The sequence below is a fragment of the Oncorhynchus gorbuscha genome, linkage group LG24, assembly GCF_021184085.1.
Source record: "Oncorhynchus gorbuscha isolate QuinsamMale2020 ecotype Even-year linkage group LG24, OgorEven_v1.0, whole genome shotgun sequence".
NCBI lineage: Eukaryota > Metazoa > Chordata > Actinopteri > Salmoniformes > Salmonidae > Oncorhynchus > Oncorhynchus gorbuscha.
Window position 1 is genome coordinate 30,500,808 of NC_060196.1, and position 23,365 is coordinate 30,524,172.

Genomic DNA, 23,365 nt, shown 5'->3' on the forward strand with positions numbered 1-23,365 from the left:
AGTGGGTCTGGGATAGAGGAACCTGCCTGGCCCTTGGGTCCCCCAGGGTCCATTCACAGCCTGGTAATGTGGAGATAAGATGGCTACACTATGTGACGGATAGTACAGCACAGTTCCAAACAGGTTCCAATGTCAACAAGGCTACCGCCAAGAGACACATAGGTAACTGACATCATGTCAGATTAATGTGGAAATGACGGTGTCATGTCGGACTACAGAGGGAAGCCTCGGAGTGATGAATTAGCAACTGGCGCACTCGCCAGCCGGGGAGAAGACGGGAAGAAACTGTGTATAAATATACACTGTAGATGCCATCGCCCTTTCTACAGAAGCTCAGGCTGAGCATTATAAACTCACTCGCAGAGAGACGGGAAGCAAAAGAGAGGGAAAACAAGACACTCACCTGGAAACCATTAACCTGACAGCTGCGTCTCCAAGGGGGGAGGGACTTTGGGGGATGCGAGCAGTCATGTGTCCCCAATAAAAGGGTCCCCCCCCCCCCCCATGGCCAGATGTTTTGCACTGGTGGGTTTAACAGCTGCTGTGAAATATGCATCGATAATGTAACACAGGCCCATACTTTGTAAAAGGGGCTCTCACACACAGACAACTAATATGAATTGATATATCTCAAACACTTACTAAAGCGCTGCTTTCTAGGGTCTATCATTAGCTCATAATGAAAATACAAGAAATAAGAAACTGCTAATCTCGATTTCATCCAATAATTGCAAGCACATTTGCCATACTTGGTGTTTTATCCATTACAATGTAGAGATTAAGTAAGTACACACACCCATTACAATGTAAAAAACAAATATTCTTAACTATGAACTGGGTGGTTTGAGCACTGAATACTGATTGGCTGACAGCCGTGGTATATCAGACTGTATACCACGGGTATGACAAAACTGAATTTTTACTGCTCTAATTACATTGGTAACCAGTTCATAATAGTAATAAGGCACCTCAGGGGTTTGTGGTATATGGCCAATATACCATGGCTAAGGGCTGTATCCAGGCACTCCGCATTGCGTCGTGCTAAGAACAGCCCTTAGCTGTGGTATATTGGCCATATACCACACCTCATGCCTTATTGCTTAATTCAATCATCGCTATGGGATAGCTACAGTATGTTGTTTGGCCAAGGGAAACTCCTTGGATGGAGATACAATGTCAGCTTTGTTTGGCCTCAGTTGGGTTATTTCTCCTGCAGACAGTTGTGTTTGTGTGAAGACCGCGTAGTCTGTAGGATATGGTCCATGTCACAGTTAAAGGGAGTAAGCCAGGAGTGAAATACTTCACCTCTGGTTCAGTGGCATCCAGCCTCCTTTGCTCTCGACTACAGTGACTAACCAGTAATATATGCTAGCTAGGCCACACAGAAACGCAAGTGCCGCCAGAAAGTTTTCACACCCCTTGACTTTTTACACATTTTCTTGTGTTGTACCCTAAATGTAAAATTGAGTAAATTTAGATTTTTTTTGTGTCACTGGCCTATATACAATACCCGATAATGTCAAAGTGGAATTTTGTATTTTCATTTTTTTTAATACAAATTAATTAAAAATGGAAAGCTGAAAAGTCTTGAGTCAATAAGTATTCAACCCCTTTGTTATGGGAAGGATAAATAAGTCCAGGAGGAAAAACGTGCTTAACACGTCACATAATAAGTTGCATGGACTCACTCTATGTGCAATGATAGTGTTTAATATGATTTTTGAATGACTACCTCACCACTGTACCCCCCCACATACAACTATATGTAAGGTCCCTCAGTTGAGCATGAATTAATCACAAAGACCAGGGAGGTTTTCCAATGCCTCACAGAGAAGGGCGCCTATTGGTAAATGGGGAATAAAATGTAAAAAGCAGACACTGAATATCCCTTTGAGCATGGTGACGTTGTTAATTATACTTTGGATGGTGTATCAATACACCCAGTCACTACAAAGATAGAGCCGTCCTTCTTAACTCAGTTGCCGGAGAGAAAGGAAACCGCTGAGGGATTTCACCATGAGGCCCATGGTGATTAAAACAGTTACAAAGATTAATGGCTGTGATAGGAGAAGTCTGAGGATGAATCAACAACATTGTAGTTACTCCACAATACTAGCCTAATTGAGAGAGTGAAAATAAGGAAGCCTGCACAGAATACAAATATTCCAAAACATTTGCAGTATCACTAAAGTAATACTGCAAACAATGTGGGAAAGCAATTAACCTTTTGTCCTGAATACAAAGTGTTATGTTTGGGGTAAATCCAATACAACACATTACTGAATACTACTCTCCATATTTTCAAGCACAGTGGGGGGGCTGCATCATGTTATGGTTATGTCATGTTTGTCATTTATTATCATGTCTTGTCCCTGTGCTCCCCATTCTATTCGTTTCCCTCTGCTGGTCTTATTTGGTTCTTTCCCTCCTTCTATCCCTCTCTCTCCCCCTCCCTCTCTCACTCTCTCGCTCTCTCTTCTCTCTATCGTTCCGTTCCTGCTCCCAGCTGTTCCTATTCCCCTAATCATCATTTAGTCTTCCCACACCTGTTCCCGATCCTTTCCCCTGATTAGAGTCCCTATTTATTCCTTTGTGTTCCGTTCCTGTCCCGTCGGTTCCTTGTTTAGTATTCACCATGCTGTGATTGCGTTTCGCCCTGTCCTGTCGTGTTTTTGCTGTGATTGTGTATCGCCCTGTCCTGTCGTGTTTTTTGCCTTCATCAGATGCTGCGTGTGAGCAGGTGTCTCTGTCAACTACGGCCTGCGCCTACCCGAAGCGACCTGCAGTCTGTGGCCGCTTCTCCAGTTATTCCCCTCTACAGACTAGAGGATTTCTGTTATTCCCTGTTTGGACTTAAATAAACTCTGTTTCTGTTAAGTCGCTTTTGGGTCCTCTTTCACCTGCATGACAGAAGGAACCGACCAAGGAATGGACCCAGCGACTTCAGACGCTCGTTACACTGCCGTCAAGATCCAAGGAGCCATGCTCGGCAGACACGAGCAGGAATTGTCTGCTGCTCGCCATGCCGTGGAGAACCTGGCCGCTCAGGTTTCCGACCTCTCTGGACAGTTCCAGAGTCTACGTCTCGTGCCACCTGTTACTTCCTGGCCTGCCGAGCCTCCAGAACCTAGGGTTAATAACCCACCTTGCTACTCCGGGCAGCCCACTGAGTGCCGCTCCTTTCTCACGCAGTGTGAGATTGTGTTCTCTCTCCAACCCAACACATACTCTAGAGAGAGAGCTCGGGTTGCTTACGTCATTTCACTCCTTACTGGCCGGGCTCGAGAATGGGGCACAGCTATCTGGGAGGCAAGGGCTGATTGCTCTAACAAGTTCCAGAACTTTAAAGAGGAGATGATTCGGGTTTTTGACCGTTCAGTTTTTGGTAGGGAGGCTTCTAGGGCCCTGGCTTCCTTATGCCAAGGTGAACGGCCCATAACGGATTATTCTATTGAGTTTCGCACTCTTGCTGCCTCTAGTGAGTGGAACGAGCCGGCGCTGCTCGCTCGTTTTCTGGAGGGACTCCACGCAGTGGTTAAGGATGAGATTCTCTCCCGGGAGGTTCCATCAGATGTGGACTCTTTGATTGCTCTCGCCATCCGCATAGAACGACGGGTAGATCTTCGTCACCGGGCTCGTGGAAGAGAGCTCGCATCAACGGTGTTTCCCTGCTCCGCATCGCAACCATCTCCCTCCTCTGGCTTTGAGACTGAGCCCATGCAGCTGGGAGGGATTCGCATCTCGACTAAGGAGAGGGAACGGAGGATCACCAACCGCCTGTGCCTCTATTGCGGAGTTGCTGGACATTTTGTTAATTCATGTCCAGTAAGAGGCCAGAGCCCATCAGTAAGCGGAGGGCTACTGGTGAGCGCTACCACTCAGGTCCCTTCATCTAGATCTTGTACTACTATGTCGGTCCATCTACGCTGGACCGGTTCGGGTGCTACATGCAGTGCCTTGATTGACTCTGGGGCTGAGGGTTGTTTCATGGACGAAGCATGGGTTCGGAAACATAACATTCCTTTCAGACCGTTAGACAAGCCTACGCCCATGTTTGCCTTAGATGGTAGTCATCTTCCCAGTATCAAATTTGAGACACTACCTTTAACTCTCACAGTATCTGGTAACCACAGTGAGACTATTTCTTTTTTGATTTTCCGTTCACCGTTTACACCTGTTGTTTTGGGTCATCCCTGGCTAGTATGTCATAATCCTTCTATTAATTGGTCTAGTAATTCTATCCTATCCTGGAACGTTTCTTGTCATGTGAAGTGTTTAATGTCTGCCATCCCTCCCGTTTCTTCTGTCCCTACTTCTCAGGAGGAACCTGGCGATTTGACAGGAGTGCCGGAGGAATATCATGATCTGCGCACGGTCTTCAGTCGGTCCCGAGCCAACTCCCTTCCTCCTCACCGGTCGTATGATTGTAGTATTGATCTCCTTCCGGGGACCACTCCTCCTCGAGGTAGACTATACTCTCTGTCGGCTCCCGAACGTAAGGCTCTCGAGGATTATTTGTCTGTGTCTCTTGACGCCGGTACCATAGTGCCTTCTTCTTCTCCGGCCGGGGCGGGGTTCTTTTTTGTTAAGAAGAAGGACGGTACTCTGCGCCCCTGCGTGGATTATCGAGGGCTGAATGACATAACGGTTAAGAATCGTTATCCGCTTCCCCTTATGTCATCAGCCTTCGAGATTCTGCAGGGAGCCAGGTGCTTTACTAAGTTGGACCTTCGTAACGCTTACCATCTCGTGCGCATCAGAGAGGGGGACGAGTGGAAAACGGCGTTCAACACTCCGTTAGGGCATTTTGAGTACCGGGTTCTGCCGTTCGGTCTCGCCAATGCGCCAGCTGTTTTTCAGGCATTAGTTAATGATGTTCTGAGAGACATGCTGAACATCTTTGTTTTTGTCTATCTTGACGATATCCTGATTTTTTCTCCGTCACTCGAGATTCATGTTCAGCACGTTCGACGTGTTCTACAGCGCCTTTTAGAGAATTGTCTCTACGTAAAGGCTGAGAAGTGCTCTTTTCATGTCTCCTCCGTTACTTTTCTCGGTTCCGTTATTTCCGCTGAAGGCATTCAGATGGATTCCGCTAAGGTCCAAGCTGTCAGTGATTGGCCCGTTCCAAGGTCACGTGTCGAGTTGCAGCGCTTTTAGGTTTCGCTAATTTCTATCGGCGTTTCATTCGTAATTTCGGTCAAGTTGCTGCCCCTCTCACAGCTCTTACTTCTGTCAAGACGTGTTTTAAGTGGTCCGGTTCCGCCCAGGGAGCTTTTGATCTTCTTAAAGAACGTTTTACGTCCGCTCCTATCCTCGTTACTCCTGACGTCACTAGACAATTCATTGTCGAGGTTGACGCTTCAGAGGTAGGCGTGGGAGCCATTCTATCCCAGCGCTTCCAGTCTGACGATAAGGTTCATCCTTGCGCTTATTTTTCTCATCGCCTGTCGCCATCTGAGCGCAACTATGATGTGGGTAACCGTGAACTGCTCGCCATCCGCTTAGCCCTAGGCGAATGGCGACAGTGGTTGGAGGGGGCGACCGTTCCTTTTGTCGTTTGGACAGACCATAAGAACCTTGAGTACATCCGTTCTGCCAAACGACTTAATGCCCGTCAAGCTCGTTGGGCGTTGTTTTTCGCTCGTTTCGAGTTTGTGATTTCTTACCGTCCGGGTAGCAAGAACACCAAGCCTGATGCCTTATCCCGTCTGTTTAGTTCTTCTGTGGCTTCTACTGATCCCGAGGGGATTCTTCCTTATGGGCGTGTTGTCGGGTTAACAGTCTGGGGAATTGAAAGACAGGTTAAGCAAGCACTCACGCACACTGCGTCGCCGCGCGCTTGTCCTAGTAACCTCCTTTTCGTTCCTGTTTCCACTCGTCTGGCTGTTCTTCAGTGGGCTCACTCTGCCAAGTTAGCTGGTCATCCCGGTGTTCGAGGCACTCTTGCGTCTATTCGCCAGCGCTTTTGGTGGCCGACTCAGGAGCGTGACACGCGCCGTTTCGTGGCTGCTTGTTCGGACTGCGCGCAGACTAAGTCGGGTAACTCTCCTCCTGCCGGTCGTCTCAGACCGCTCCCCATTCCTTCTCGACCATGGTCTCACATCGCCTTAGACTTCATTACCGGTCTGCCTTTGTCTGCGGGGAAGACTGTGATTCTTACGGTTGTCGATAGGTTCTCTAAGGCGGCACATTTCATTCCCCTCGCTAAACTTCCTTCCGCTAAGGAGACGGCACAAATCATTATTGAGAATGTATTCAGAATTCATGGCCTCCCGTTAGACGCCGTTTCAGACAGAGGCCCGCAATTCACGTCACAGTTTTGGAGGGAGTTCTGTCGTTTGATTGGTGCGTCCGTCAGTCTCTCTTCCGGGTTTCATCCCCAGTCTAACGGTCAAGCAGAGAGGGCCAATCAGACGATTGGTCGCATACTACGCAGCCTTTCTTTCAGAAACCCTGCGTCTTGGGCAGAACAGCTCCCCTGGGCAGAATACGCTCACAATTCGCTTCCTTCGTCTGCTACCGGGTTATCTCCGTTTCAGAGTAGTCTGGGTTACCAGCCTCCTCTGTTCTCATCCCAGCTTGCCGAGTCCAGCGTTCCCTCCGCTCAAGCGTTCGTCCAACGTTGTGAGCGCACCTGGAGGAGGGTGAGGTCTGCACTTTGCCGTTACAGGGCACAGACGGTGAGAGCCGCCAATAAACGCAGGATTAAGAGTCCAAGGTATTGTTGCGGCCAGAGAGTGTGGCTTTCCACTCGCAACCTTCCTCTTACGACAGCTTCTCGTAAGTTGACTCCGCGGTTCATTGGTCCGTTCCGTGTCTCCCAGGTCGTCAATCCTGTCGCTGTGCGACTGCTTCTTCCGCGACATCTTCGTCGCGTCCATCCTGTCTTCCATGTCTCCTGTGTTAAGCCCTTTCTTCGCACCCCCGTTCGTCTTCCCTCCCCCTCCCGTCCTTGTCGAGAGCGCACCTATTTACAAGGTACATAAGATCATGGACATGCGTTCTCGGGACGGGGTCACCAATACTTAGTGGATTGGGAGGGTTACGGTCCTGAGGAGAGGAGTTGGGTTCCGTCTCGGGACGTGCTGGACCGTTCACTCATCGATGATTTCCTCCGTTGCCGCCAGGATTCCTCCTCGAGTGCGCCAGGAGGCGCTCGGTGAGTGGGGGGTACTGTCATGTTTGTCATTTATTATCATGTCTTGTCCCTGTGCTCCCCATTCTATTCGTTTCCCTCTGCTGGTCTTATTTGGTTCTTTCCCTCCTTCTATCCCTCTCTCTCCCCCTCCCTCTCTCACTCTCTCGCTCTCTCTTCTCTCTATCGTTCCGTTCCTGCTCCCAGCTGTTCCTATTCCCCTAATCATCATTTAGTCTTCCCACACCTGTTCCCGATCCTTTCCCCTGATTAGAGTCCCTATTTATTCCTTTGTGTTCCGTTCCTGTCCCGTCGGTTCCTTGTTTAGTATTCACCATGCTGTGATTGCGTTTCGCCCTGTCCTGTCGTGTTTTTGCTGTGATTGTGTATCGCCCTGTCCTGTCGTGTTTTTTGCCTTCATCAGATGCTGCGTGTGAGCAGGTGTCTCTGTCAACTACGGCCTGCGCCTACCCGAAGCGACCTGCAGTCTGTGGCCGCTTCTCCAGTTATTCCCCTCTACAGACTAGAGGATTTCTGTTATTCCCTGTTTGGACTTAAATAAACTCTGTTTCTGTTAAGTCGCTTTTGGGTCCTCTTTCACCTGCATGACAGGTTATGCTTGTAATCGTTAAAGTTTTCAGGATAAAAAAATGCACGGAATGGAGCTTGGCACCGGCAAAATCCTAGATGAAACTCTGGTTCAGTCTGCTTTCCACCAGACACTGGGAGATGGATTCACCTTTCAACAGGACAATAACCTTAAACACGAGGCCAAATCTACACCGGAATTGCTTACCAAGAAGACAGTGAATGTTCCTGAGTGGCCGAGTTACAGTTTTGACTTAAATCTACTTGAAAATCTATGGCAAGACCTGACAATTGTTGTCTAGCAATGATCAACAACCACTTTGACAGAGCTTGAAGAAGTTTGAAAATATTATTGGGCAATTGTTTCACACTGCAGGTGTGGAAAGCTCTTACCCAAAAAGACAGCTGTAATCGCCGCAAGGATCTTCTACAAAGTATTGACTCAGGGGTGTGAATACATATGTAAATGATATGTTTCTTTATTCACTTTAAATTCATTTGCACAAAAATTTTACTAAACATTTTCATTTTTCATTATGGGGTATTGTGTGTAGATGGTTGGGGGGAAAATGTGATACATTTTGAATTCAGGCTGTAACACATTAAAATGTGGACTAAATCAAGGGGTATGAATACTTTCTGAAGGCACTGTATATGTCAATAAAAACACAAACACATTTACAGTTTGAGCAAAGCTATACGAGCAAACATTCTCAAATGTTCTCTAGCTTGTTCACATAAAATGCTATTAAATGCCTATTAATGGAACACACACACATACACATTCTGTTATGTATCTTATGAGACTAGACTAATAAAAATTATACAGCTAATAAACATTCTACCCACTTCAGGAGTGTATTTGTTGTTATTTATTTGACACATTTTTGTTGTTTATTTTTGGCCAGCAGTACTTGAAGTACTTTAGGGAACTCTGTGTGCTGTGGACTCATGTGCCCCCTCAGAAGAGGTTGTGGCTTAGAGGTCAGCAAGTGTCAACAGAGATTGACTGTGTTTTGCTAACTAAAATGACCTACAGTAGTCTCAATAGGGGTATTTATATGGAGCTTGCCGTAACTCACCAGATTTGGCTCAATTTATACGCTTCACATACAAGCACTGTGTGTTGCAATATCCCTAACAATCTGGAACGGAAAGTGATTTGTTAAGTGCATTTCTATATACCGTAACTACTTCTGTGAAATTAGCATGTTCCAAGTTCACTGAACAAAGTGGGACCAAAGCGACTGGTGGGACAAACACTAGGTGTACTGTCCCACCAACACTAGGCCCCACTGTGCCTAATGTCACGTTAACCCGCTCATTAACTCTGAGTCAACAGCCAGGTAAACAGCCCTCCTTCAAAGCATTGAAGTCAAATATTTCATTCGCAACACTCCCCCTCTCTTTTTTCATTTTTACTGCCCCAGCTGTGATATTTATTTAATGTTTCTGCATCCCTTGATTTCCCCCCTCTCTCTCACACACATTCAGCATTACTCAGATTCTTAAACTCCTTTTTTCTGAATGGTCGGCTTTGAGTTTGAGAAAAAAACAACTTTTCCTCTATTCCTTGTTACAATGGTGCCCTTTCACGTCCCCGGAGAGACAGAAAGGTCTTTTTCAATTACATTTTTTCTGTTTCCAAATGTCCCTTCGCCAATGCCTAACTTCTGCCACCTACATCATTGTCTGTTTCATTACAATGATAGTCGCCAACTATTACCCATACAGTATGTCATGTGAATAGTTAGCTAACCAGGGGTGCAACTGTCATTGCGGACGGACGGGATGAGGGGTTCATGTCCCCCCCACATTCTGAAATTGCATTTTTGTTCCCCCCCCCCAGTTTCAGTGGCAACGCTGTGCTTTAAGACTGTTTGGAGCGGTCAGCTGGCTGGATTTAGGACCGACACCACGTTGTCTTGGCTGTGTGCTTCGGATCGTTGTTCTTTTGGAAGGGGAAACTTTGCCCCAGTCTGAGAACCTGAGCGCTCTGGAGCAGGTTTTCATCAAGGAACTCTCTTTACTTTGCTCTGTTCATCTTTCCCTCGATCCTGACTAGTCTATCAATCCCTGCCTCTGAAAAACATCCCCAACACCATGCTTCACCGTAGGGATGGTGGCAGGTTTCCTCCAGACGTGATACTTGGCATTCAGGCCAAAGAGTTCAATCTTGGTTTTATCAGACCAGAGAATCTTGTTTCTCATGGTCTGAGAGTCCTTTAGGTGCCTTTTGGCAAACTCCAAGCGGGCTGTCATGTGCCTTTTACTGAGGAGTGGCTTTTGTTTGGCCACTCTACCATAAAGGCCTGAATGGTGGAGTGCTGCAGAGATGGTTGTCCTTCTGGAAGGTTCTCCCATCTCCCCAGAGGAACTCTGGAGCTCTGTCAGAGTGACCATTGGGTTCTTGGTCACCTCCCTGACCAAGGCTCTTCTCCCCCGATTGCTCAGTTTGGCTGGGCGGCCAGCTCTAGGAAGAGTCTTGGTGGTTCCAATCTTCTATCACAGACTCAATGCTGCACAAACATTTTGGTACCCTTCCCAGATCTGTGCCTCGACACAATTCTGTCTCAGAGCTCTCTGGACAATTCCTTTGATCTCATGGCTTGTTTTTGCTATGACATGCACTGTCAACTGTGGGACATTATACAGACAGGTGTGCCTTTCCAAATCATGTCCAATCAATTGAATTTACCACAGGTGGACTCCAATCAAGTTGTTGAAACATCTCAAGGATGATCAATGGAAACAGGATGCACCGGAGCTCTATTTTGAGTCAAGGGAACATTTCTAAAAACTTGTTTTAGCTTTGTCATTATGGGGTATTTTGTGTTGATTGATGAGGATATTTTCTTTATTTAATCCATTTTGGAATAAGGCTGTAACGTAACTAAATGTGGAAAAAGTCAAGGGGTCTGTGTCACGCCCTGACCTTAGAGCTTTTTATGTCTCTATTTTGGTTTGGTCAGGGTGTGATTTGGGTGGGCATTCTATGTTCCTTTTTCTATGTTTTTGTATTTCTTTGCTTTGGCCGGGTATGGTTCTCAATCAGGGACAGCTGTCTATCGTTGTCTCTGATTGGGAACCATACTTAGGTAGCCTTTTCCCACAGGGTTTTTGTGGGTAGTAATTTCTGTTTAGTGTTTTGCACCTTTCAGGACGGTTTCGGTTATTCCCTTTGTTCTTTTGTTATAGTGTTCAGTTTTAATAAAGAAAGCATGAACACTTACCACGCTACGCTTTGGTCCGATGATTCCTCTTCTTCAGACTATGAATACCGTTACAGGTCTGAATACTTTCCAAATGCGCTGTAGCCTACCTTTTAGAAGGACGATTTGCAGGCAGAGACAAATAAATGGGTACTCAATTCTTATTGAAAATGAAAAGGTTTGTGGGCAATGAAAAACCTTTGTGGGCATTGTGCCTTTTCCTTTTCAATGATTATTAGATTTTTTGATTGCACTTGAACATCTAATAAAATGGCTACCCAGACTATTTGCATTGTCCCCCCCCCCCTTCTATGCTGCTGCTACTCTCTGTTATTATCTATGCATAGTCACTTTAATAACTCTACCTACATGTACATACTACCTCGACACAGGTGCCCCTGCACATTACCCCTGTATATAGCCCGCTATTGTTATTTTACCACTGCTCTTGAATGATTTGTCATTCTTATCGCTTACTTTCTTTATTTTTAGGTTTTTCCTTAAAACTGCATTGTTGGCAAGTAAGCATTTCACTGTAAGGTCTACACCAGTTGTATTCGGCACATGTGACAAATAACATTGGATTTGATTTGACTTGACTCACGTTGGTTGAGCGCCCTCCACTTCTTCCAATATAAATATTCATTTAAAGACACTGTAGCAAACTAGCCTGATCATATTTAAGTACATTTTATATTCAAGTTAACTGCCACGTGATTCTCTGCCCATGTTGGCAGCCTACACTATTTCAGTGAGACCACACATACTAGGCACACTTGAACTCTCACGCCCAACTAGGAGGGGTAGGCTACTGAAGTTTGAGCAGCTAAAAACATGTGCTTTTAATATAATAGGTAGGCTAACGCATACAAAGCAGAAAGAGTACCGTTTCCAAATAATCTGTTAAAAAAAATAAAAAAATATTTTAATCTTCTGTCTGAGCGCCCGAGCTGCAATAATCCCAGCGGGAATTCAGCCCTCTGGTGCAGTCAGTACCCAACACTATGCTCATTATGTTTTAGCAGGATCAGCTGGTGCAAGGGGTCCCAGCAGGGTCAGACAGCCAGGGAAGACCAGTCTACGGAGCAGTATATTAACAATATCAGTGAATGATACAAAGTTCCATTTTGAATTGATGGGTAGACCTATAGTAGCTACAGGACAGCAGTTTAAGCTTAACGCTACAGTCTGGGATTTGGGAGTAATGGTCATTTAAATGACTGAACCATTGATTCGATTGTTGGATAATATCATGTAAAAATGTACACCAAGGTAATTCTTTGTCATGCGTCATTTTAAGACGATCAGATGGCGACAGGAGTCTCAGCAAGCTCAGGCAGCCAGGGAAGACCAGTCTATGACGGAGGTGAGGTGAATCTTTGCACACGTTATTCTCCTTGTGCAGCAAACACTGGACAAGCCAGATGCTATTTTAAGGCAGTCTGACAAAACCTCCAAAGTTGATTTCCAAACTGTATGGGGTTGATAAAAGGGTTTTTCCCCACGACACAAAACATGTCAAGCAGAAATATGAGGAAGACCTGGTGGAAGCTATTGATGAGGATGATGATGATGAATGGATACAGATGTGTTTGAATGCCCGCTGATGTTCCTGTCAACTCAGACATAAATTACTGCAGTTTAAAACCATAGAACGTACTATATGCCAGTGAAACTGAACGTCATGCACTCTGACATGTTATTCCTCTGCTGGAGGTGTAAAACACAAAAGGGGACATATTTGCGTATGTTATGGTCTTGTGAAGGTTGGCTTAATTCTGGCAAAGAGTGTGTTCATTTATCTCCGCATGTCTACAGATTATCCCTTCTCTCTGTTTTTGTTTGCTTGGAAATGTTGGTACTGGAGACTGTTATCTGAAGAAACTGTGTAACCAAGCATTTATAGCGGCTAAGTAATGCATTGGCATTAATTGAAAGGTTGGTGATCCTCCCACAATGTCCAAGTTATGCATCACGAGATTTGATTTATTACAAGATTATGGGTATACTGGGCAACTTCCATAAGGTCTGGATGACTTATATGGAATACAGTACGACAAAAGGAGGCTGTATTGAAAACATGCCCACGTCAGGGGGGGGTAACAATTTAGGCAAGCTGTAGCTGCTGGGCTGCTCAGTCCTGGCCCTGGGGGTCTGGCCCTGGGGGTCTGCTGTCTTGGCCTAACACACCCAAAATAATGAATGTTTCACTAAGATCCTATAGCTGAGTGGGGTGTGTTGGATTTGGGCTCTGCAGGGTGGTAGACCTCTACGGACAGGAAGGGGCGACCCATCTATATTGTGTGCAAGTAAAAAGAGCTCTACAGTACTGTTCATCCTATGAGATTAACGATATGGAGGATTTGATGTTTCTGTGTGTCAATGTATATTTGAGGTGTATTTGTTATATATTATATATATTGTATTTTTTTGTTAAGTTCTTTGTTTCCAAACCTTTCCCTTGGGAATTAGAAAAATGTACGGTGTGAACTGGAAAGAAAATTGTGTTGGGAGAGAGTTGAGTTATTGACTAGACTTGTGGGGGTCGGGCGTGAGGGCGGCTCGGGCGTGAGGGCGGCTCGGGCGTGAGGGCGGCTCGGGCGTGAGGGCGGCTCGGGCGTGAGGGCGGCTCGGGCGTGAGGGCGGCTCGGGCTGGCTGGTCGGTCTGGCTGAAATTTGATATAGAGGATGTCTTAATAAAGACAATCAAAAGTCTTTGAATTTTTTCAAGAGTTGTTCATTTGTTAGGCTGTTGGTTAAAGGTGCAACACAATATTTATTATTGAATTGACTTTGATCTAGTTCAACCTTATTAATCACTAAAACATGATCCCTTACCTAACTTGATGACAGTGGGCATTTTTTCTTACTTTTCTAAATAGAGACGGTATATTGGATTGTGTAAAAATGCAGGAAATTAGCTTTACATGGCCAAAACAATTCAGGGTTAGGACCCCCAGACCCCACGCCAGGTTATGTCCCCCCCCACTTTTAAAACCAAAGTGGCGCCCCTGGAGCTAACCTTCCTTTCCCAGAGCATTATGCAGCGAAAACATACCCCATTCCTGGCTTACATCCAATCGCAAAGAGACGCCTAAATCAATGGGAAACTTTTACCCTTTAAGATGCTAATGAAATCCTTCCTCAAGAGCCAGCCCACTGACAAATCCATGCTCTGAAGTAGACCAGTAGCAAATTCCAGGGTGGCTTTGAGAGAGAACAGAAATTACCAGAGATCTTGAGCTTTTTAGGCAAAGACATGGATTTTAATCATAAGTCCGAACCCTATCCTTACGGTGAGGTCATAGAATAGGCGCCTTAATTATGTGGTTGCTACAGCAATATCAGCGTCCGTAAGCGAAGCAGAAACAGATGTAGGATCTTCATTTGATCAACCTGTTGCAGGATAGTTTTCCTGCAATGCAGGAAATGTAACACTTGGAGTGTATTTGAAGTATAAAACGGCTTCAGAAGTTTGTAATTTACACTTGAATTTCCCTTACGAAATGTTTGTCAACCTCTACAAAAATGTCTATTAATTATAATCCACATAACAATTAACATTTTATGTTGTTGCAGGATTATTGTCCTGCTGTAGCAAACTGGCTCAAATTAAGCAAGGTATTATAGTATCTAATAGAAATGCTTGATAAGGATATTCAGTAGGCCTGGCAAAGCCTCTATCCTGGCTGGTTTAATCCAGTAGTTACTTCAGAGTCTCTAGTTCTGTTAAACATGAAACCAATCAAATCACTGGTAATAAGGATTCATTCGGAGGGGGACTAAACACACCCGACACCATTCTAAAACTCAAAGTGAGTAGCCTTGGTATAAGACCTACGTTCCATTTGTAAAAGGGCCATGCTCACTCCAGGTTCCCTGTCCTCCAGGCTTTCATAGAATGAAGAGCACCATATGGCATTAAAAAAAATCAGTGAATGAGAGCGATAGTGGCTTGTCTTGTAATCTCTCTCTCTCTCTCTGTTGTTTCTTGATGTCCTTCCAGTCCCTACTCTGCCTTCTGAAGATGGACAAAACAGAATTTTCTTTCCAAGCCCCCACTTAGTGCACCATATGGCATTCACTGTTTGTTTGGAATTCCATAGAAACTGCCCCATAAAAAGTACACATCTATTTGTGTATCCAACAGTGTATTACGTGTGCAACCACCAATAGTATAATTCAAGGCAAGTCCTGCATGAGCGAACAACAATCAGAATACGCGTTCAAGTCATTTTGAAAGATTTAAGTCGTCTTGAAGTGAGAAAGCTCTTTGATTAAATCTCAAGTCACAGCTGCTTGAAGCTTCGGTATATGTGCCTGTGTGTTTGTGCATTCCGTTTAACCTACCTGGAGCGTGCTAGTTTGGATTGCACCTTTGCAAAGTCTGAGTCAAGACAGAGTGGATGGTGTTTCTATCTCTATGTGTGGCCAGAAAGATCTGACCCCTGAAAAAAACCTGGGTATATCGGATCACAGAGGGTAGGCAGGTCACGTCTGTATGGCACGTGTGGATGGATATGTGTATGTTTTGTTAGTGTTTGCGTAGGTTTGAGCCCATGTCTTTCAGAAAAGGGGTGCTATAACAACTGTTGAGTAATGCTAACACAAAGCGGTGCTATAACAAGTGTTAAGTAATGCTAACACAAAGCGGTGCTATAACAAGTGTTAAGTAATGCTAACACAAAGCGGTGCTATAACAAGTGTTGAGTAATGCTAACACAAAGCGGTGCTATAACAAGTGTTAAGTAATGCTAACACAAAGCGGTGCTATAACAAGTGTTAAGTAATGCTAACACAAAGCGGTGCTATAACAAGTGTTAAGTAATGCTAACACAAAGCGGTGCTATAACAAGTGTTGAGTAATGCTAACACAAAGCGGTGCTCCAAGTACCAAACGACCAGCTCTAGTATTCCGGTGTCAATCAACAATATTACGGCCCATGAGTAGAGAGCGCCTGCCTAGTAAGTCCTAACGGATTTCAACTGGGCTCAGGGCCAGACATCCACGTCCTGATAGTACAGTGAAACAGGATATTAATGCATATATAAAAATGTAATCCTCTGTGACATACAGCATCGAATCACTTACTATTTACGTGAGACCCCAATCCAGAGAACAACATGGATGGCCATTCTAGGATATGTGCTCAGAATTCTTCAACAGATGCTACTGGTAAACTTTCTGAATATGAAACTTGCAATTGCACATATTTCTTATTTAATGTGACAGATAGATTACTTGAATAGCACATGACAATGCATTAGTATTTGTCTTGTTATGGTTGATGAACTATAGGTAAACTCTTGAAGTCTGATATACCCTACGTTATTACACTCCATTCATGTTCGCCCCACATTTGAGTGCTTTCTGAAGAAAAAAAATACCTTCACCAAACCAGTTTCATCCTATAACTGCCAAGTGAGGCTGGTGACTACCCTCTTTTGACGTACCTCTTTCTTTCCCCACCCTTTATTTGAAATGCCCCAGTTGATCTAAACGGGCTGTACAGTATATGTGGCACAACATGCATCGCATATATATATGCATGGCATTAACATGCCTGCCAATCATTGCAGGCCTTTGATGGGGCACTCCTGCATGCATTAGCATGGGGAACTGTAAGTACAGAGTCGACCTGGAGGGTCTGTGATGTGGTTTTGTGGGAAGGGTGGAGGGGGCTCTTTCATGTGGCCTGAGACGCACTGCCGTAGCTGGATAACGTCACAGAGTCACATCTATGACACCCGAGACGTCTAGGACTGCCGCCCCACACTCAGTGCCAGCCACAGAATCCCCTTTCAGTCACACTAGGCCGCAAGCTCTCTATTCTGATAAATGGAAGACACTGATCTAGGATCAGTAGGTTTGGCAGCTTACACAAAAGGACCCATTTTGACAGCACAAATCATCTGCGCTTATGTCAAAAGCACTTTGGCTGTTTTTCCAGTGCCGTTAATTTCACTGTAAATTCACGGGGGGCAAGGAATGGACTGGTGCAGATAGTGTATGCACATGATCCAATTAGGAAACTGTTGCGTTGCAAATGATTTGGAGTAATACGGTCTGCCTCGAATAAAAAACACAACGCTAGCTGCAGCTGTCGTTGACTGATTGATATCCTTACAGAGATATGATGTGATAAGACATGGACACAGCAGCTGGTGGAGAAACACTGATAAACTTACAGGATCCTCTGTACAGCTCCGATTTATGCTCAGCATGCCGATGTCAGTTCGCTTCAGTGCCTTACCTGCAGTTGATTGACACACGCACTGGGGATAACCACAGCAAAAACATTCAGTGACACATGGACAAATTGACCACAACAAACCAGGCTGAAAATGTCCAAATATACACACCCCATTAGCGTGAGTAACCAGACACCCTCTTTATATGCACCACGATCCCCCTTGTCTTACGGTCCAACCCTTCATGTCAAAACAGAGAGGCTGTTTACAATGTGTTTGAATCGTTCCACTTGATTGATTGCCATCGCCGATGGTGCTCACACATACGGTACATTCATCAAAAGCCTGGCCTGGACAGCTGAACATTAAACGAGCGTAACAGATCCCCCCCCCCCCCCCCATCTCCTCAATTTTGCGGCCATGTCACAAAGTAAAAACATGCAGGGTTTGGTTTTTGTAATTGACAAGGCCCCGGGGAAATGGCCTAGAGGGAAACATGTTTTGCAAATACAGGAAACGGACTGGTAGTGAGGGTGAAAAAAAGGAAAACTAACGACTTTAGCTGCGGAAAATACTTAGAGGACTACATCTGCACATTAGTGATGTATTAATTGACTGCGAGCAACACTGAGTGGACCTCATTGCTGGAAAACATCCGTGACCCCTCTCCTTCCTGCCTCTGATCCCTGAGTCTTTAACTGGATGGTTTCAGCTTGTGATAGGAGTCTGTTGAGAAGACTATTTCAGTTGAAAGGAGAGTTGAGCTGAACCAGAATGTATACCTGTGTCCCTTCGCTAAGCCACACTCCTGGCCACTTGAAGGTCAAATCATTGAGGGGGGGAAAAAATGCATGATACATTAACTAAAATCCAGAAAAGCGGCAGTGCAGTTAAAAAACTGATTTAAAAAAATGATAATTCTACACTATGAGGTCGAAATAACACTGAAATTGTGACAATGATGATAATGGCCTTTTGGTGTAAGAACTCTTTCAAAATAATTGCCTGTAATTTTAGCCTGTTCAGGTGGAATGGAACTGTTGGCCCACATCATGACATCGCAATGTGATCTGATTATAATAGACCGATAACAGTTCAGCTGGGTAAGTGGGTGGGCTCTAAACCATCCTAAACCACCGTACCTTCTCCGCTGTGCAATCCGGTGTCCGAGCTGGTCACAGGTGCAACTCAGCCATGCTCAAGGTCCTAAACGATATCATAACCACCCTCGATAAAATACAGTACTGTGCAGCCGTCTTCATCGACCTGGCCAAGGCTTTCGACTCTGTCAATCACCGTATTCTTATCGGCAGACTTAATAGCCTGGGTTTCTCAAATGACTGCCTCGCCTGGTTCACCAACTACTTCGCAGACAGAGTTTAGTGTGTCAAATCGGAGGGCCTGTTGTCCGGACCTCTGGCAGTCTCTATGGGGATACCACAAGGTTCAATTCTCGGGCCGACTCTTTTCTCTGTATATATCAACGATGTCCCTCTTGCTGTGGGTGATTTCCTGATCCACCTCTACGCAGACGACACCATACTGTATACATCTGGCCCTTCTTTGGACACTGTGTTAACTAACCTCCAAACGAGCGTCAATGCCATACAACACTCCTTCTGTGGCCTCCAACTGCTCTTAAACGCTAGCAAACCAAATGCATGCTTTTCAGCCGTTCGATGCCCGTACCCACCCTCCCGACTAGCATCACTACTCTGGACGGTTCTGACCTAGAATACGTGGACATCTATAAGTACCTAGGTGTCTGGCTAGACTGTAAACTCTCCTTCAAGACTCATATCAAACATCTCCAATCCAAAATCAAATCTAAAATCGGCTTTCTATTTAGCAACAAAGTCTCCTTCACTCACGCCGCGATGGGCGATGTCATCTACAAAATAGCTTCCAATACTCTACTCAGCAAATTGGATATAGGCTATCACAGTGTTCTGTTACCAAAGCGCCGTATGCCACCCACCACTGCGACCTGTACGCCCTAGTCGGCTGGCCCTCGCTACATATTAGTCGCCAGACCCACTGGCTCCAGGTCATCTATAAGTCTATACTAGGTGAAGCTCCGCCTTATCTCAGCTCACTGGTCATGATAACAACACCCACCTGTAGCACACGCTCCCGCAAGTATATCTCACTGGTCATCCCCAAAGCCAACACCTCCTTTGGCCGCCTTTCCTTCCAGTTTTTTGCTGCTAGTAACTGGAACGAATTGCAAAAAATCACTGAATCTTGGGACTTACATTTCCCTCACTAACTTTAAACATCAGCTATCTGAGCAGTTAACCGATCGCTGCAGCTGTACATAGTCCATCTGTAAATAGCCCACCCAATCTACCTACCTCATCCCCATATTGTTTTTATTTACTTTGCTGCTCTTTTGCACACCAGTATCACTACTTACACACCATCATCTGCTCATCTATCACTCCAGTGTTAATCTGCTAAATTGTAATTACTTTGCTACTATGGCCTATTTATTGCCTTACCTCACTACATTTTCACCCACTGTACATAGTTTTTCTATTGCGTTATTGACTGTACGCTTGTTTATTCCATGTGTAACTCTGTGTTGTTGTTTCTGTCGCACTGCTTTGCTTTATCTTGGCCAGGTCGCAGTTGTAAATTAGAACGTGTTCTCAACTGGCCTACCTGGTTAAATAAAGGAGAAATAAAAAATAATTGAAAAAACAATCAGGGCTATGTATGTAAATATCTTTACATTTGTTTCCTAATGCCCACACTATGAGACTGAGCATTGAAAGGGCCAAAGAAGGCTCAGGGAAATAAATTACATATGTATCTTTTTTTTCTCCATTAAATAAACAAATATATTGATTTATTAGACATACAGTGAATTTTAAATGTGTATTCAAAGGCTAAATGGGGGCTTTTTCCTCACACGTCTACGGAGGACAACCATCTTTTTGAGCACAATAATAAACTAAATTGCCCTTTAAGCCCTTATCTCAAGGCCTGAAACGACTCAAATTTCTATCCCACACCAAATATGCAGTGGCCTGTAAATGTCTTCAGTACATAACCCAAAGGTGCCAATTTGACCCAATGGAATTATTTTGCACACTATGAACCAAAGTAGACTTAATGCCATGTAAATTCGGTTTTTGTGACTACTTGTCACCCTTTGTTCTCATTATTGATGTACAAACCCTCCTGAAACTTCTGCCATGTGGTGACCCCAGAAAACTGACACGAATGTCAAAGTAACATCTGTACCTATTCTGTTACACTTGACACAATATGAGCCTGCTAGGAGCTTTTGAACAAAGGACGCTGTGTGCTTGGTTCAGACTGACGCCTTTGCATTTGAAAGGTGGAAATACAGATGAAAGATGAAGTGGCCTGACAATGTAGATGAAAGAAAGGTCTGACCACCATGGCCGCGTTTAGACAGGGAGCCCAATTCTAAACTTTTTCCCCCAATAATTGATATTTTAAGAAATCAGATCTGAAAAAGATTGGATGTGAAAAGATGTAACGTGATTGGTCAAAAGACCAATTCGTGGAAAAAAAGTTCCGAATTGGGCAGCCCATGAGTGATATAACGTATTCAGATGAAAAAGGAAAAAACATGGGTGTCATCATCAGAGACCAATTAGAAAGTGCAGGATGACTGTCAGTTGATGATCATGATGATCATGATCACGATGAGGGTATGGCATAATATTGATGATAAGGATAACGAACAAAAAAAGACTGGATGATGACATTGAGGGGAAGATAGCGGTAAACATGATATGTCCACAATCATTTCTAAATGATGTTAAAATATGAATAGAGGACAAATTGAGAAATGTGTTTTGGTTTAACGATAAGAACAGCTCAAGAGATGAGGCAAGAGGTGCTGATAGTGAGTTGACATAAAGGTTTGGGGAAAAAACAACTCGTTGCCAGTGTGTTAGCATGGGACACAAACACAGAGGGGAAATAAGAGCTAATGTAGCACAGACCAATTGTGTTTTTGTTGTGACCTGCTCAACATTTCCTTAAACAGAAATTGCACCTGCCAAGTTGAGCTTTTCCTTTAGCTTTTCTATACGTGCATAAAGTATATCAACGGACTCAAATTAGACTCCTATCCCTGAGTGGGATGGCCAACTGATGTTCTGCACCGGGTTATGTCCATTCCATCCGAAACTCAACCCAGAAATTGAAGTGAAACATCACTGGTTAAACTGGAACACACTGCATCTGACATCACCACTTTGATTGGCTGCCTGGCACCCTCTGGTTTCGTCAAAGATGATCTATTACATTGACAAGATAGTCGAGTGACCGCTTTAACAATAGAAGTACACGTCCTCAAAGATGGAAGGCAGGCGGGAGGAGGCGAGATTAGGTGGGACTATTCTAGCCAATGAGAGGGCAGATACATGTGTGAACAACAGGCACAACTCATTTTATAACGTGTTCCTTTCCCAAGTATCAGAAATGCCACTTATATCAGTGCATTCGTAACAGCCTAGCCATTATGAAACTTCTATTTCCTCAAATAAGCTTCATATAGCAAAAATGTTTTTTTACCAAATTCGACACACAATTTCCTCACTTAGTGGTCTTTTTTTCATGAACAGATTTTGGCCGGAGTAAACCCTCTCGCTTCACCTATTACTCTCCTGTTTTGTGTCTCAGGGTGCCCTTTGACCCGTCTGCAGGCTCTGTGAACTTGATGGGGTCAAGAGCGTGGGCCGAGCGAGGAGCAGGAAGAGGAGGAAGGATGGGAAAGAGGCAAACACTCAAATTAGTTTCAATTCAATTGATTCCTAGAAATCAAAAATGTTAAAAAGGAATGACCCCTACCCTGGTAGATGGTTTTAACCACAACAGAATATCTTGCCAATGGAGCTCTTCAATTGTAGTCTACACAGATTGCAAGGGAAAGAACATTAACCACATGGGAGTGGTAACAACAAGTGAGGAAGACGGCATCTGTAAAAACTCGAAACTACTTTGGGGTGAGAATGAGGACGATACGGTAGGTGGGAAAGTCTGGAGGACAATGACGAGTGGATGGATGAGGAGTCGCACTATTGTGGGACGAAGGATGCGTTTCCATGGTTTCGGAGTTGGAAAAGAGTGTAGCTCTACTAGGCGAGGATAGGGCTGGATACTAGGCGAGTTAGGGTGAGATTCTTTTGGAAGAGGCGAGAGTGTTTACTATAAGATTAACAGAATGACTGAAGTTGGGGATGTGCTATGGGTTGGTAGATAGATGGTGCTATCTGCTTATGTCATCTGACTTTACTGTGAGCTTTACATACGTTCAACCATGCACCTATAAAAGACATCAAGTTAGAGATGGCTCCCCTTTTCTCACGACAGACATCAGACAATTCCATATTTTCACTTCCCAGAATCCCTCGATACCCCTAAAGCCCAAAACCACATTTCATCCACAGCACAAGTGAACTATATATTCTGACTGTTTTTATTACGGCCATACAGAGTACAGAAAATACAGCGAGGATGCATCTTGCAAAAGTCTGAAAACAGATGCACCATCAAGCCATATGTGCAAATGTACTGTCCGAAGAAGCAAATACGACTGATATAAAACATTCCGATTTTGTCAACTGCCAAAAAAAAGCAAACGGAAGATAAGGAGGAATGTCTCACTAACATCCTAAAGTGTCCAAGGAGAGGACAAAGATGAGTTCAAAAAAAGATTACAGAATGGGCCCAGTTGTTCAAAACATCCCAAAAAATGTTTTCCATCGAAATCCAACGCCCAAAAGGGACCCGTAAAGCACATAGAATTACATCAGAGAGAAAGAGGGAGAGGAGAGAGAAGTGAGAGAGGGAGGAAAAATTCTTGAAGTATGAGAAAATGTTACTGCTCTCCTCCCCTCTCTCTTTCCTTCTCCCTCCCTCCCACTCTCCTATCCCCCCCTCCCTTTCTCACGGTCAGTCAATCAGAGCTTTCCAAGAGCAGGGAGAGGGAGCTTTGGACTGACTGACAGACATTGGTCAGGGAGAGAGGCAGAGTATCCAGGTAAGCCCTATGCATTTGTACTTTACATTACCAATGCTTTTATGCTCAAATGTATATTGACAATAAATGCCAAAGATGGTTCATTCATATCAATAAGAATGAAATTGATTCATTATTAGTTATATGAATAAAAAAGTAGAGTGGGGTACATTATCTGGGCATCCTAGATGTACATTTGTAAGCAACGCATATTAGTGTAAGTACTGAATA

At 44.5% G+C, this 23,365-nt stretch overlaps 1 protein-coding gene across 2 annotated transcripts in view; it reads left to right on the top strand.

Moving 5' to 3' along the window:
- Positions 1 to 12,030: 12,030 nt before the first annotated feature.
- The window catches only part of LOC124011992 (tenascin-X-like), a 38,221-nt gene continuing 26,886 nt past the window's right edge, over positions 12,031 to 23,365 (top strand). The window contains exon 1 of one of the 2 annotated variants that reach the window (XM_046325314.1): positions 12,031 to 12,304. The gene's annotated coding sequence lies outside the window, so the exon portion shown is untranslated. Of the gene's footprint in view, positions 12,305 to 23,065; positions 23,156 to 23,365 lie in introns of those variants that run through there. The other variant, XM_046325313.1, reaches the window with a different exon arrangement.